Source organism: Pteropus alecto, unplaced genomic scaffold (genome assembly GCF_000325575.1).
Source record: "Pteropus alecto unplaced genomic scaffold, ASM32557v1 scaffold81, whole genome shotgun sequence".
Classification (NCBI taxonomy): Eukaryota; Metazoa; Chordata; class Mammalia; order Chiroptera; family Pteropodidae; genus Pteropus; species Pteropus alecto.
In genome coordinates, this window is record NW_006433378.1 from 7,280,408 (window position 1) to 7,295,822 (window position 15,415).

Below are 15,415 nucleotides of genomic sequence, written 5' to 3' on the forward strand. Positions count from 1 at the left end.
GACAACAAATAATTCAGACAGTAATTTTTTTTTTTTTAATTTAGGTATTGGGATCATTTTCTGTTTTGGTTATCAAAACACAGCTTGTAGGTAATTTAGCAATAAAATTGAGTGATAGCGCCCTCTTCTGTTCTTCCACAACACTGTACACATACCTATCTTAGCACTTGTCACATTATATTGATCTACTTACATGTGTTCCCTCTGTCCAAGGTATAGTGGGTCCTGTAACTTAAACCATTACTTAATAAATTTTCAATCATTCTGATCCCTCCACAGCATTTAGCCCAGTTTCTTGCTCACTGGAAACTAGTTGCCTGTACATCTTAGGATCCTACACTATGAAGATTAATTTGCCTTAAATGGTCTGAAAGAACATTTTTTAAAATTGTCAAATTTGAAAATGATATTTACATTGGACAAATCAAGCCCCCTAAATACATATTTAGTTTAAACATGCAAATAAATGAAACCAAAACTAACATGGGTTTTCAAATGCAGTTTTCCCTTTTACTATGTGTGAAAAAACCTAGTGATTTTTCAGGTTCAAAAAAAAAACAGGTATTGGGAATGAGGAGTGCTTATTCCATTAGGATTCCAAAGAGTATGGACATAGAATTTCCTTGTGGTGTGGATCGCCTTTCTTCCTTCCACTCCCCACCCTCCAGCTTTCAAAGCTTTAGAATTTACATTCTGTCTTAACTAGTTTCTTTCTTCATTTTCTTTCAACAATATGATTTGCTCATTTGCCTAAAGCTTTTGTTCAGTGTCTATAAAAACGATTGCTGTACTGAATGACTGGTCTGCAATTAGATAGGTTTTGAAGAGATGCTATTCTTTTAATTACATTATGGGATTCTGAAGGGATTTTTAATGGTAGTATGGGTGGGGAACCCAGTATAATCCATACTAGACATATGTAATTTCAGAGTTTCAAAATTATTTCTTAGGCTGAAGAAGGTACTTCAATTACATGTCTGTCCCACCCAGCAGGCTCAGACCATCTTGAAAGTTGTAGATATTAGCTCTGGGCAGGGGTTGGGGGAAGGGTTATCTTTCTGGAAACAAAGCACACAACAGAGTTGTGAAGCTCTTAGGAAGAAAGAAAAGGGGCTCTGTCCTTCTCTGACACTATTGTTTTCTCTAAAATACTTCATTCCCCACCTCCTAACTACCCAGGAAAGAAAACAATGAAACAAATTAGAGAAAAATGGAAAATGAAAAAAAGTTCACTTTAATTAGCATACTTTCTGCCTTTTATTTATTATTTATTTTTTCCCAGTTTGTTTGTTTATTTATTTAACATTTTATTTCTGCCTTTTAAATAGTATTCATTCTGTGCTGGGAACTGAAAATCTCTTGAGAAGCGTAATTGGCATATAAGGAAATCTTAGTTAAATTGAAGAACTTAACCTAGGCAGGTGCAGCTCTGCTATTTCATCGTTGTCCGGCATTCATGGGATGGGATGATTTGCCAAGGTATTAAAGTAGGTAATCTAGAGTTTACAATTCTGATATCTAGTCCCAACTCATTCCTGAGCTAGACAATTTAACCTGCACTGCACTTTCATTTGAAAGGTGCAGTTGCTTGTAACATGTTTTACATTTCCATGTAAAAGGAGAAACAATTATGTGGACAAAAAAGGGGCCACATACTAAATCTGACAAGCTCAGGGGAGGTCACCATGGTGAGCCCTGCAAACTTACAGAACGCAAGTAACCACAGAGGATGACCTGAACATAAAAATTCCTAACTAAAAGTGACTCATGGCCTGTAGTCACATCCTGGGCCTGTAGCTTCCTTGACAAAGGTCAATCTTGACCTTAAGTGAGCCTGGCTATTGTCTTGTTGCATCTAAGATAACATACCTTTGAAATGCTAGAGTCATCTTTTCTAGACTCCTCAGGGCACAACCTCTGCACTAGAGCACAGGACCACAAGAACCCTTCATCGTTATCTTATTCCCTGCATACCATCTCTATGTGCTGTAGATGTTCATTATTAACTATCCTGTACCCACCAATGTAGAAGTATGTATCTCTCCATTTTATTTTTTATCCAATCCCAGAGATTCCCCCGATTTTGCTTTCTCCTGCCCTCTTAATCTACTACCAATGGATTTCATGTATGCTCCTTACTTCTCCTCCTTTTATTCTAATGTAAAAATAAGCTGCAAAACTGTTCTCTAGAGCACTTTCTCAATCCATTGAGATTTTGCTTCCTGGCAATGGTCAGTTTGGCTCATATAAGCTCATGAAAATTTGCTACAGGTGTGGATGTTTGGGCAGGATTCCAAAGAAACCCGCCCAGGACCACCTTGCAGACCTGGACCTATGGCCAGGTACCAGCAGGGGCCCATTGTGCCACACTGGCTCCTACTTTGCATTAAGTGGATTTGGGTGACTTTTTCTTGGAATTCTAGACTTCTCTGTTTTAAGGTAGAAGGCCCTGACTTTATTTCAGCTGTTCTTAGGAAAAAAAAATTCTCGAGGTGGCACTAAAAGATAAGAGCTGAGATAACTCAGTAACAGGAGAAAAAAATGGGTGGCTGGTTTTTAATTTTGGCTTTTCAATTAGAATTGCTTACTGGGAGTCTGAAGAATACCTCTTGCTAGATAAATGAGAGTCTGAACTCTCAGCTCTGAAGTTGAGAGGCATTTACTCCCTCCAGCTCAAATTTTGGGAGTGCTTAGGTTACTAAGAATCCATGGAGAGGTGTCTGAAGGTACCCCTCAAGACAAGCAGTGCCCCATAGGGAATTCCAACACAACTATAATTAAATAACTGACTCATCCAGGGACATGCGCAGAAAGGCTGGAAACCTAGTGCTCTGAGTCCTCACAGTTGCATTAACAGCTAGAGAGAGAAACTAAGACACATAAGGGGGTTGGAGCAACTCAGGAGATGACAGCCCTTTGGAGCTCAACCCATAAGCAGCACACTTCAGCCTACTACACAATACTGAAAAATTTTTTCAGTCTCTGTGGATCTCAATAGAAAACTAAAATTAATGTGAGAAATCATGTCTTCAAGGCCAACAAGCTCCCAACCCCCTAACCTCATTTCATAATACTCCTGCAGATGTACAATTTGTAGGAGGTCTTTATTTGTAAGTACTTACAACATGGGAAAATTAACTAGAAATATCAACTTGAGATGCTCGAGACCTTCTTTTCCCAGGACCTATTTGAGTCTCACCCAGAGTGTCCCTCTAATCTTCTAGTTTACTGCTGTAGTCCTGAAATGCAATTTAATTTATTCAGTAAGGTTGCTTTTATTTCCTCTTGAAAATCTCAAAAAAGAAAACCCATGAAAACTATTGGTCAGAATTTTTTACATGTGCCAAAGCTCTGATCAGGAAAGAAACAAAAAATCTTTTTTTTTTTTAATTTAGGTATTGGGATCATTTTCTGTTTTGGTTATCAAAACACAGCTTGTAGGTAATTTAGCAATAAAATTGAGTGATAGCGCCCTCTTCTGTTCTTCCACAACACTGTACACATACCTATCTTAGCACTTGTCACATTATATTGATCTACTTACATGTGTTCTCTCTGTCCAAGGTATAGTGGGTCCTGTAACTTAAACCATTACTTAATAAATTTTCAATCATTCTGATCCCTCCACAGCATTTAGCCCAGTTTCTTGCTCACTGGAAACTAGTTGCCTGTACATCTTAGGATCCTACACTATGAAGATTAATTTGCCTTAAATGGTCTGAAAGAACATTTTTTAAAATTGTCAAATTTGAAAATGATATTTACATTGGACAAATCAAGCCCCCTAAATACATATTTAGTTTAAACATGCAAATAAATGAAACCAAAACTAACATGGGTTTTCAAATGCAGTTTTCCCTTTTACTATGTGTGAAAAAACCTAGTGATTTTTCAGGTTCAAAAAAAAAACAGGTATTGGGAATGAGGAGTGCTTATTCCATTAGGATTCCAAAGAGTATGGACATAGAATTTCCTTGTGGTGTGGATCGCCTTTCTTCCTTCCACTCCCCACCCTCCAGCTTTCAAAGCTTTAGAATTTACATTCTGTCTTAACTAGTTTCTTTCTTCATTTTCTTTCAACAATATGATTTGCTCATTTGCCTAAAGCTTTTGTTCAGTGTCTATAAAAACGATTGCTGTACTGAATGACTGGTCTGCAATTAGATAGGTTTTGAAGAGATGCTATTCTTTTAATTACATTATGGGATTCTGAAGGGATTTTTAATGGTAGTATGGGTGGGGAACCCAGTATAATCCATACTAGACATATGTAATTTCAGAGTTTCAAAATTATTTCTTAGGCTGAAGAAGGTACTTCAATTACATGTCTGTCCCACCCAGCAGGCTCAGACCATCTTGAAAGTTGTAGATATTAGCTCTGGCAGGGGTTGGGGGAAGGGTTATCTTTCTGGAAACAAAGCACACAACAGAGTTGTGAAGCTCTTAGGAAGAAAGAAAAGGGGCTCTGTCCTTCTCTGACACTATTGTTTTCTCTAAAATACTTCATTCCCCACCTCCTAACTACCCAGGAAAGAAAACAATGAAACAAATTAGAGAAAAATGGAAAATGAAAAAAAGTTCACTTTAATTAGCATACTTTCTGCCTTTTATTTATTATTTATTTTTTCCCAGTTTGTTTGTTTATTTATTTAACATTTTATTTCTGCCTTTTAAATAGTATTCATTCTGTGCTGGGAACTGAAAATCTCTTGAGAAGCGTAATTGGCATATAAGGAAATCTTAGTTAAATTGAAGAACTTAACCTAGGCAGGCGCAGCTCTGCTATTTCATCGTTGTCCGGCATTCATGGGATGAATTGTTTTGCCAAGGTATTAAAGTAGGTAATCTAGAGTTTACAATTCTGATATCTAGTCCCAACTCATTCCTGAGCTAGACAATTTAACCTGCACTTTCTCCTTATTTGAAAGGTGCAGTTGCTTGTAACATGTTTTACATTTCCATGTAAAAGGAGAAACAATTATGTGGACAAAAAAGGGGCCACATACTAAATCTGACAAGCTCAGGGGAGGTCACCATGGTGAGCCCTGCAAACTTACAGAACGCAAGTAACCACAGAGGATGATCTGAACATAAAAATTCCTAACTAAAAGTGACTCATGGCCTGTAGTCACATCTTGGGCCTGTAGCTTCCTTGACAAAGGTCAATCTTGACCTTAAGTGAGCCTGGCTATTGTCTTGTTGCATCTAAGATAACATACCTTTGAAATGCTAGAGTCATCTTTTCTAGACTCCTCAGGGCACAACCTCTGCACTAGAGCACAGGACCACAAGAACCCTTCATCGTTATCTTATTCCCTGCATACCATCTCTATGTGCTGTAGATGTTCATTATTAACTATCCTGTACCCACCAATGTAGAAGTATGTATCTCTCCATTTTATTTTTTATCCAATCCCAGAGATTCCCCCGATTTTGCTTTCTCCTGCCCTCTTAATCTACTACCAATGGATTTCATGTATGCTCCTTACTTCTCCTCCTTTTATTCTAATGTAAAAATAAGCTGCAAAACTGTTCTCTAGAGCACTTTCTCAATCCATTGAGATTTTGCTTCCTGGCAATGGTCAGTTTGGCTCATATAAGCTCATGAAAATTTGCTACAGGTGTGGATGTTTGGGCAGGATTCCAAAGAAACCCGCCCAGGACCACCTTGCAGACCTGGACCTATGGCCAGGTACCAGCAGGGGCCCATTGTGCCACACTGGCTCCTACTTTGCATTAAGTGGATTTGGGTGACTTTTTCTTGGAATTCTAGACTTCTCTGTTTTAAGGTAGAAGGCCCTGACTTTATTTCAGCTGTTCTTAGGAAAAAAAAATTCTCGAGGTGGCACTAAAAGATAAGAGCTGAGATAACTCAGTAACAGGAGAAAAAAATGGGTGGCTGGTTTTTAATTTTGGCTTTTCAATTAGAATTGCTTACTGGGAGTCTGAAGAATACCTCTTGCTAGATAAATGAGAGTCTGAACTCTCAGCTCTGAAGTTGAGAGGCATTTACTCCCTCCAGCTCAAATTTTGGGAGTGCTTAGGTTACTAAGAATCCATGGAGAGGTGTCTGAAGGTACCCCTCAAGACAAGCAGTGCCCCATAGGGAATTCCAACACAACTATAATTAAATAACTGACTCATCCAGGGACATGCGCAGAAAGGCTGGAAACCTAGTGCTCTGAGTCCTCACAGTTGCATTAACAGCTAGAGAGAGAAACTAAGACACATAAGGGGGTTGGAGCAACTCAGGAGATGACAGCCCTTTGGAGCTCAACCCATAAGCAGCACACTTCAGCCTACTACACAATACTGAAAAATTTTTTCAGTCTCTGTGGATCTCAATAGAAAACTAAAATTAATGTGAGAAATCATGTCTTCAAGGCCAACAAGCTCCCAACCCCCTAACCTCATTTCATAATACTCCTGCAGATGTACAATTTGTAGGAGGTCTTTATTTGTAAGTACTTACAACATGGGAAAATTAACTAGAAATATCAACTTGAGATGCTCGAGAGAGAGTTCTTTGGACACCTAAAATATTTTCGCTAGCTCAATAGGAAAAAAAAAGCCTGCTCTAAAATCAAACCGAATGAATGGGAGCCTTATGTCAATTGGCAGATAGAAGACTCTGAAATGGAGCATGAGACTTTCTTCTCTCCAGGAAATTAATAAGAAAATCTTAGAGACTGTCTCTGAACTAAGGAAGGCTTCAGAGCTGCTCGGTGCCAATACCCTACTTTTCCCTCTTCTCCAAATGCCCCACTGTATCCTTTACTTTGTTATTGTCCAACAAAATAGAAATTCTGGCAGTTCCCTTTGGAGAAAAGCTGATGCACGCGGAAGGGAACCAGCAATTGTATACATTTCTTGGACTAACAGAATTAAGGAATCCACCTCTAGGACCCTGAAGTGTTCACAAAGGAATTGTATTTAACTGTTAGAACATATGATCTTGGCTATTCTGACTAATTCCAATTAATACTCCTATCGATTTCTGAGAACAATGCAACAGAATGGCTAAATAAAGTTCCCTGAGAAACTCCTGTCCATGACTTTTTAAAACAGACAAATTGGGAAAAATGCAAGGAATCAGCCCGCTGGCTTTACCAAGCCATACATGAGATTTTTCCCTGGAAAATAGACTGAATCAAGATTCAGCAATGGAAAAGAGAGATTGATGAGTCAGTGCTTGACTTCTTTGAACATTTCAAAAAAACTTTTAAACGATACTCAGGTCTGTCTCACAGTTTTAAGGATCGTCAAAATGATCCCTTACGAAATTTGGCATTTTGAGAAGGACTAGATGAAGAGTTTATAACTCTGATTAAACAACAAAATTAAACTGGTTGACCACACATTCTAATGAACTGGCATTCTGGCTGATCAACTATCTAAAACTATTCAAAAGAGAGAAAAAGACCAAGCTGCCAAAATTGTGAACTTATAGCTCCAGCAATTAAGCAGACCTCCCCAAGGGTTTTTTAGACAAGGCAAACAGGAATCTGTTTTTACTGTAAAAAGTCAGGTCATCATAAAAAAGATTGTAGAAAAGTGAAATGGGATTTAGAAAAAGATAAGAAACAGAAACCAGCCTAGGGCTACTTCAAGAACTATGAGAGGCCATTTCCTCTTCTCCTTACTAATACTTTAGGAGAAATTGAAATTACCATAAAAGGGGAAACTACTCCCTTATAGATATTGGGGTTGCTTTATCTGTTTTTAACCTTTTCCAAGTTGCCCTGTCCCTTGGACTAAGCTTCTGTACAAATGATAGGGACATCTTATCCACCAATGTGTGTTTTAAATCAGAACCTATTCCCTTCCAGTTATGGAGCAACATGTATTTTTACTAGTCAAATCTGCCCCAATTCACCTGATAGGGCAAGATTTTCTTGAAACCAATGATACCCAGATATCCTTTTCCCAGGAGGGTGAAATAACACTAAGAAGTAAATGAATCAGATACTGAACCGATTGAGAAAATAATGATTTTAAAAGAACCTCCACAAAAAGAAACTAATCTTGAGATTGAACTTTTGTTACAGGACATTCCGATGCAACTTTGGGCCCTTTCTAGTACAGATATTGGCAAGATTAAGTCAGCTATGCCTATTAAAATAACTATTGACAATACTTTGCCTCTACCTAATATTCGCCAATATTCTTTAAGGCCTGATACAGTAGCTGGAATTAAGCCCTTTATACAAGATTACTTAAAAATGGGGTTTATAATTCCATGTACGAGCCTGTGTAATTCTCCTATCCTTCCAGTAAAGAAACCCAATGAGAAAGGATGGAGATTTTTACAGGATCTCATAGCTATAAATCAAAGTTCTTCCCAGACATCCTGTGGTTCCAAATCCACATACCCTCTTATCAGCTATTCCTGCAAACTGCTAATATTTTTCAGCAATAGATTTATGTAGTGCCTTTTTTCAGCATTCCTTTAAATAAAGAGTAAATACCTCTTCACTTTCACCTGGGAAGATTGGGAGTTTACTTAGACAGTAATGTCCCAGGGAAATAAAAGGAATCACATCTATTTCTCTCAGCTATTAAAGGTTGATTTGACTGATGTTGAATTTCCCAGAAATTCCACTCTAATCCAGTATGTAGATGATTTACTTTTATGCTCTAGGACATATTAGGCTCCCAAGATGGCACTATTTACCTATTAAGACAGCCATAAATGGACAAAGGGCCTCAAAGGACAAACTTTGAATCTGTTTACCCCAAGTAAACTACCTTGGCTATCTAAAATATCTAAAGATGGGCTACTAAGTAACCTGGAAAGACTCAGAGGAATCCTATCCTTTCCTTTTCTAAAAACAAACAAATAAACAGCTTAGAGGGTTCCTGAATCTGACTGGATACTGTCCCAACTGGGTTCCAAATTTTTCATTAATGGCCCAGCCTCTATATGCCATATAAAATCAGATTGACCCAATCCAAATCAATGGAACCCTGAAGGGAAACAAGCTGAAGAAGTTCTAGAGGAAGTATTATTTGAAGCTCCAGGTCTGGGACACCTTAATTATAAACTTTCTTTTTATGCACTAAAATAAAGGAAATGCTTTAAGAGTTTTAGCTCAAAGACAGAGATCAATCATCATAGACCTATCTCCTAAGGGATATTACAGTCAGCAATTAGATCCAGTAGCCAAAGGGCTCCCTCCCTGTATGATAGACATCTCGGCTACATCTATATTATGCAAACAAGCAGAAAAAATAGTTATGGGCTCTCCTTTATGTTCCTCATTCTGTTGAATCTCCACTGAACTCTCATCATACTCAACACTTCTCTCGGTCAACTGTCTTCATATGAAATACTCTTGCTTTCTGTGCCTAATATTACCTTAACTTGATATACCAGTTTTAACCCAGCAACTTTGCTACCTTCTTTGCAGGATGAAGACATCCACAACTGTGTTTTGCTTACTGACCACCTTCTTGTTCCTAGGAACGATTTATAGGAACCTCCTGTTGATAATGCTGGTTTACAGATGGATCTTATGTGAAAGATGAGCAGAGATATTACTGACCTGGATATGCAATAACTTCCGTGGTGGACAAAATTGAATTTCCAATTTACCTGACTGAAATAAGATATGTCCAACAAGGTGAGTTAATTGCGCTAACTTGAGCTTGTCAATCAGCCAAGGATCAAATACCCAATATTTACACTGATAGTCGTTATTCCTTTGGTGTAGCTCACGACTTTGGAATGTCGTGGAAGCAATGAGGCTTCTTAACTTTCTCAGGGCGGCTCATAAAGTATGGAAGACAGCTTGCAGAATTATTCGATGTCATACAGTCACAGAAACAATTGGCAATTATCAAAATTCCAGGATACTCTAAAGCTGCCACCATGGGAGTGAAAGGAAAAAATTTAGCTGACATCTGCAGCTACACAAACAGCAATAAGCAGCCAAATTACCCAGACCTGACAACATTTCTTCTTCCTGTTAATCAATTTAAAAACACTTCTTTTACAGTTGCGACCGACAGCTGCAGAAGAAGAAAAGGAGGATATGGCAACAAAAAGGGGGAACCTTTGACCCAGACAAACAGATACAGCTTGAACCCAATCAGAAACCAACCTTCCCTATAGGGGCTCAATTGCCTGTATGTCAAAACGTGAATGACCTAACATTGGGGTCCTGAAAAGATGATTTCGTGGAGTAAACAATATTACTGGGAACTTTCTCTTACTATAGCTCATAAAGTATGTAGCAGACGTTCTATCCATCCAAAATATCACCCGGAAAATCACTCTATGGGTCCCAAGGACATTTCCCACTTCCTTTAGGTCCACTTGATGCCACCTCAAGGATACAAATATGTGTTAGTTATGATTTGTATGCTGCCTCACTGGGTTGAGGCATTCCCTTGCAGGAGAGCAACAGCCTGAATTGTAGGCAAATTATTATTATTGGAAAAAATAATCCCCAATTGGGATATTTCCTCTGAGTTACATTGTGACTGAGGGACTCATTTCACTGGGCAAATAATGGAATCCATTTGTAATATTTGGCCTCTTCTACAGCATTTTCATTGCACTTATCACCCCAGTCCTCTGGATTAGTAGAATGTACAATGGTACAATTAAAACTCAACTAGGTAAAATTTCAGAAGCTTTTAATTTCCCTTGGCCAAAAGCTCTCCCTATAGTTCTTCTCTACCTGAGATCTACTTCTTTTGGTAAACAGCCTTTTTCCTCATAGTCACTGGCACCCAATGCATCTGGGTGAAAGCACTTATGAACCAATCTTACTAAAAGGAGATATTCGACATGACCAACAAGGACTTATTAGCAAGCTTAAAGAAATTGATAAATGAGTAACTGATTCATTCACAGTGTGCACCCAGCAGATAGAGACTTCAAGGACCATGACTTACAACAAGAGATTTTGTCCATTGGAAAAGACAGCAATTAAAGACTCTCCAACCTCACTGGAAAGGACCTTATCAGGTATTACCAGCTAATCTATGGGCAGCCAAACTTAAAGGAACTAACTCATGGATTCACATTTCTCATTTAAAAAGGGCGCCCAACAGCAAATGGACATCTGCCCCTGTCTGACACTTGCCTTTGTCTATAGCGGACATCAAAGACTCCTCAAGGATGAGAAGTCACCGACACCAGTAGTAGACAGCTCTTCCAAGACATCAGAAGGCCTGTATCCCCACATAATTGATCTCGAACTTAAAAAAAAAATTTGTTTGATTGTCTTTACCTGTCTGCTAATAATATTAGTCATAATAATAGTTATACTTGTTCTTTGGGCTTTTCTCAAACTTTATTCTTATATAACTCACTGTTAATAATTGCTGAAGGTGTATAAGATAACTTTTATATTATCAATAATACTCTTTTTATGGTTTCTCTTTTGAAATTTAGAAGGAATGTTACTGAAGAAGGAAGAAAAGGGATGTGTGAGTGTGTTTGAGAGATGTTAAAGGAAGAAGTTTGTCCTAATACGTTGGTTATTTCTGAATGAGTAAAAAGAGACAAAGTGAGAAGGACTGTGGAAGTTGTAGAAAATGGAAAAAGAATTTTGTGAAAGGAATTTTATGTATAAATGCTAGAACCCAGTTATGGGAACATGCTTATTCCTAACCCAACCAAGACTAATAACTATGTTAATTCAGATGCAAGCTGAAGTGGCTATATAAAAAAAAAAAATGGCCCTTTGTAACAGCTGTTGAGGCATAGGACATTTACTTATGAAACGTTTACTGTCCTCCTAGCCTCTGGAAATTTTTAGATGCTAATTATAATTCACACCGTTGTGTTCTTACAGTCTTAGCCCTGATTAAACCTTAATTGCACAACTAGCAGGAATCAGATTAATGGTGAATGATACTCGAGTGTTTCCAATGAGAAATAGATGGGCCATATTAAAATAACAACAAAACAACAACAACAACAACAACAACAACATCGGTAAGTAGGAACCCATCGCATGGTCAGATTGTGAAAACCGAAGAGGTGTATGTTGTGCCCTCAGATTATAGTAAATGTTAAACTAGATGAAAAATGCAGAAAAGTGAGACAGCAAAACTTGGATCATGATATCTTATAGGTTAGAAATGATCCAGTTTTTTTTTCTTTAATGAAGGCCTATAAGACCTGACTGCCTCCTATTACCTGCCTTTGCCTTTCCCTTTTGAGAAAAATTCAGCCTTGACTTCCATCCAAGATTACCGTCTTGCCCCACCCCCAGTGGTACACCATTACAGCAAGACAAATAAATGATGACGCCATGATTTCCTAGGAATAAGTCTCCAGAGCACCATGGGACCACAGCATCCAACCAGGAGGTTGGTCATTAATGCATTCTTGGGATTGATTTATGATCAAAACGGGGAACTGTGGATGAAAAGGGACCACATACTAAACCTGACAAGCTCAGGGGAGGCCAGCCTGGCGGGCCCTGCAAACTCTGAGACCGAAAGTAACCACAGAGGATGATATGAACATAAAAATTCCTAACTAAAAGTGGGTGATGGCAGGTAGTTTCATCCTAGGCCTTTAGCTTTCTTGACAAAGGTCAATCTTAACTTTAAGTTAGCCAATTGTCTTTTTGCATCTAAGATAACATACCTTTGAAATGTCAAAGTAATCTTCTTTTCCAGACTCCTCAGGGCACCAGAACACAAGACAGAATCTCTCATAGTTATCTTGCTCCCTGCATACCATATCTATGTGCTGTAAATGTTAATTATTAAGTATCTTGTACCCATCGATGTAAAAGTATGTGTTTTTCCATTTTACTTTTTATCGAATTCCCCTACCCACCGTTTTGCTTTCTTTTGCCCCCTTAATCTACCACCAATGGATTTCATGTAATGCTCTTTACTTCTCCTCCTTTTATTCTAATGTGTAAAATAAGCTGCAAAGCTGTCGTTCTCCGGAGCATTTTCTCAATGTATTGAGATTTTGCTTTCTGGCAATTGTCAATTTGGCTAAATAAACTCATAACAATTCTCTACAGGTTTGGATATTTTGTACATCAACAATTATATAGGCTTGTTATAGGAAAACATAAATAGCACATTTAAAAATCGATCACATAAAAATGTTGTTATCTATTGGTAAGAAGATTAGCTTTAAATTTTTTCCCCTCCATTGGCCAAATACATTTCAATGAGTAGACTTTATTAGCATTTAAAAGCTTCAAATAGGTTGCCAATAATAATTGGTACTTTTTAGGAATTTTGCTAGGAGCTTCACATGTATTGGTCATATTTAATTTCATTATTTTGGAGGCATTCATTTCTTCTATTCATCAAGATTATAGCACAGCAATAATGTGTTAATTTATGGGTTAAGTTTTTAGTGAATTTCTACATTCCTGAATAGATACAAGACTGCCAAAATATTAATAATTGTTGAAAATGTGACTAATACATAGGGCTTCATTATATAATTCTACTTTTGTGGACCTATGGAAATTTCTGTGATAAAAAATGAAAACACAAAACAAAACAAAACAAAACTCTCCAACTGGGGAGGGAAAGATTATTGACCCTTAAATTGGTTTCCCCCACCCCAAACCTTCCTAATAGACTCAGGAAGTTTCTCATTAAAACAAACAAACAAACAAACAAACAAAGCAAAACAAAACAAAACTCTGTCATAAACATATGAATTTGTACCAAGGTGTTTATGTCTTTCTTTGGTGGCCAGTTCAGGAGGGGGCACTGTAGGAAGCACCTGCTCTTCTTATCTGCCAGAATCCCTTTCTACTGTCCTATGGGGAACAAATCCTCCCCATGTTATCTTCTAGCAGTTCTGGGGCGGCTATTCATACTACCCTATCTCCCTGGCTATAGGGGTGGGTATGTAATCAGGGACTGACTACACATATACTCTACTTGTTGCTGACCAGATAAATTGATCTGTGGATATATACATGACCTGAACCAGCTCAATTAAAATCCTTTCCTACAATCTTATTTACAGATGATAAAAGCAAGAAGGCCTCTCTTCCCTCAGGGATCAGGAGCTGAGATGATGGAAGCCTGGAGCTGTCCCTGGTAATGCTTTCCATACTCCCACCAGGCTATAGAGGAAGGTCACATGTAACAGGAGAGAATAAGATCAAAACTTTGGGAAAAGCAGAGAAAGCAAAAGTGTGAATGAGTGTGCGAGAGAAATGATGATTCTGAATTCCTGGATCTAGTCATTTCTGAATCCCTTATCTTTTCCCCTATCTTAAGGTGGGAGTTAGTCATTGTTTTTTCTTTTTTAATTTTTTCCCCCTCGAGCTAGTTTGATTTGGAATTTTGTTATTTGTCTCTAAAAGTCTTAACCAATACAACGAGGAGGGCCATAAGGACAGCTTCTGCTCTGTACTTCAGTACTATCTATATTCCAGCTAAGACTTAGAATCTGATCAGTGTCTGGTACATGGCAAGTACTAAGAAATATATGTTGAAAGAGGGATAGCTCCTCCTTGCTAATCATTAAGCTCTTTGATCATTCTCTTAACTTCTTGGTGCATTGATTGAAACAAGGATAATATTCATCTTCACTTTCTTGCTTCATGGATATAACTTAAAGATTGTTGTTGGTTAAATCCGAGTATCTTAAATATGGCTATTTTTGCAATCGAAAGCACTATTTTTGTACCGCTATAAAAATCTGTTTCCAACACAGATTTCTAGTGCAGTTTCCTAAGAAACTCCTTCCAATGTGTAGCACAGTGGGCCCACCACAAGGTGCATCAATCATCTCACTGTGTATCAGGCAGCTTCTACAGGATTTTCTGTGATCCTGGTGTCAGTGCACATTCTGTATCAAGGCAGAGGTGATATGTACAAATCTGGCAGCTATTTAGAAGGGAGGCCAGGCGGTGCTGTGCTGTGCTGGTATAATTAATGAGAGTCATTGCTCTGGAAGTGAGAAGAGAGTGGGGGTTGGGAAGGATGTCTTTCACCAGTCAATGGCATTTAAGAAAAACCGGTGCTTTCATAGCCCTTTGACTGATGGGAGGAGGTTAAGTCAAAGGACCACCGTAAAGGGCTTTCTTTAACTCACTGTGTGGATGGAGGTCTCCACTATGAGGAAATGGAGGATTCAACCCTTGGCTTTTCAGCTGGGCTGATTTCAACCTTGAATTGAGCTACCAGTAGGAAGGAGTCCCTTACATTGGAAAAGTGGTAAATCGTTACCAAAAGGTTATAGTTTACATGACCAAGAGACCATTTAAAAAAGATACTTTATTACCTTATAGGACATATAGCTCAAATAAATGTTAACCTAGATCCCATTTTCTCCAGTTCCCCTGTAACCAGTGGAGTAAAGGGGTATTATTTGTTTTGTTTTTCTATTGACTTTTTGGTTACCATGGAAGGGCTTGTGTAACCTAGAGAGGCTGTTTACTACCTACTGTCTAATCCCTTT

General features: G+C 38.2%; 1 protein-coding gene across 3 annotated transcripts in view; it reads left to right on the top strand.

Annotated features, from left to right (window-relative positions):
- The window catches only part of PLCH1 (phospholipase C eta 1), a 212,665-nt gene that overhangs the window by 8,698 nt on the left and 188,552 nt on the right, over positions 1-15,415 (top strand). For 2 of the 3 annotated variants that reach the window (XM_006908210.3, XM_025044255.1), the window contains exons 3-5: positions 9,464-9,623; positions 9,999-12,327; positions 13,973-14,046. The gene's annotated coding sequence lies outside the window, so the exon portion shown is untranslated. Of the gene's footprint in view, positions 1-9,463; positions 9,624-9,998; positions 12,328-13,972; positions 14,047-15,415 lie in introns of those variants that run through there. The other variant, XM_025044251.1, reaches the window with a different exon arrangement.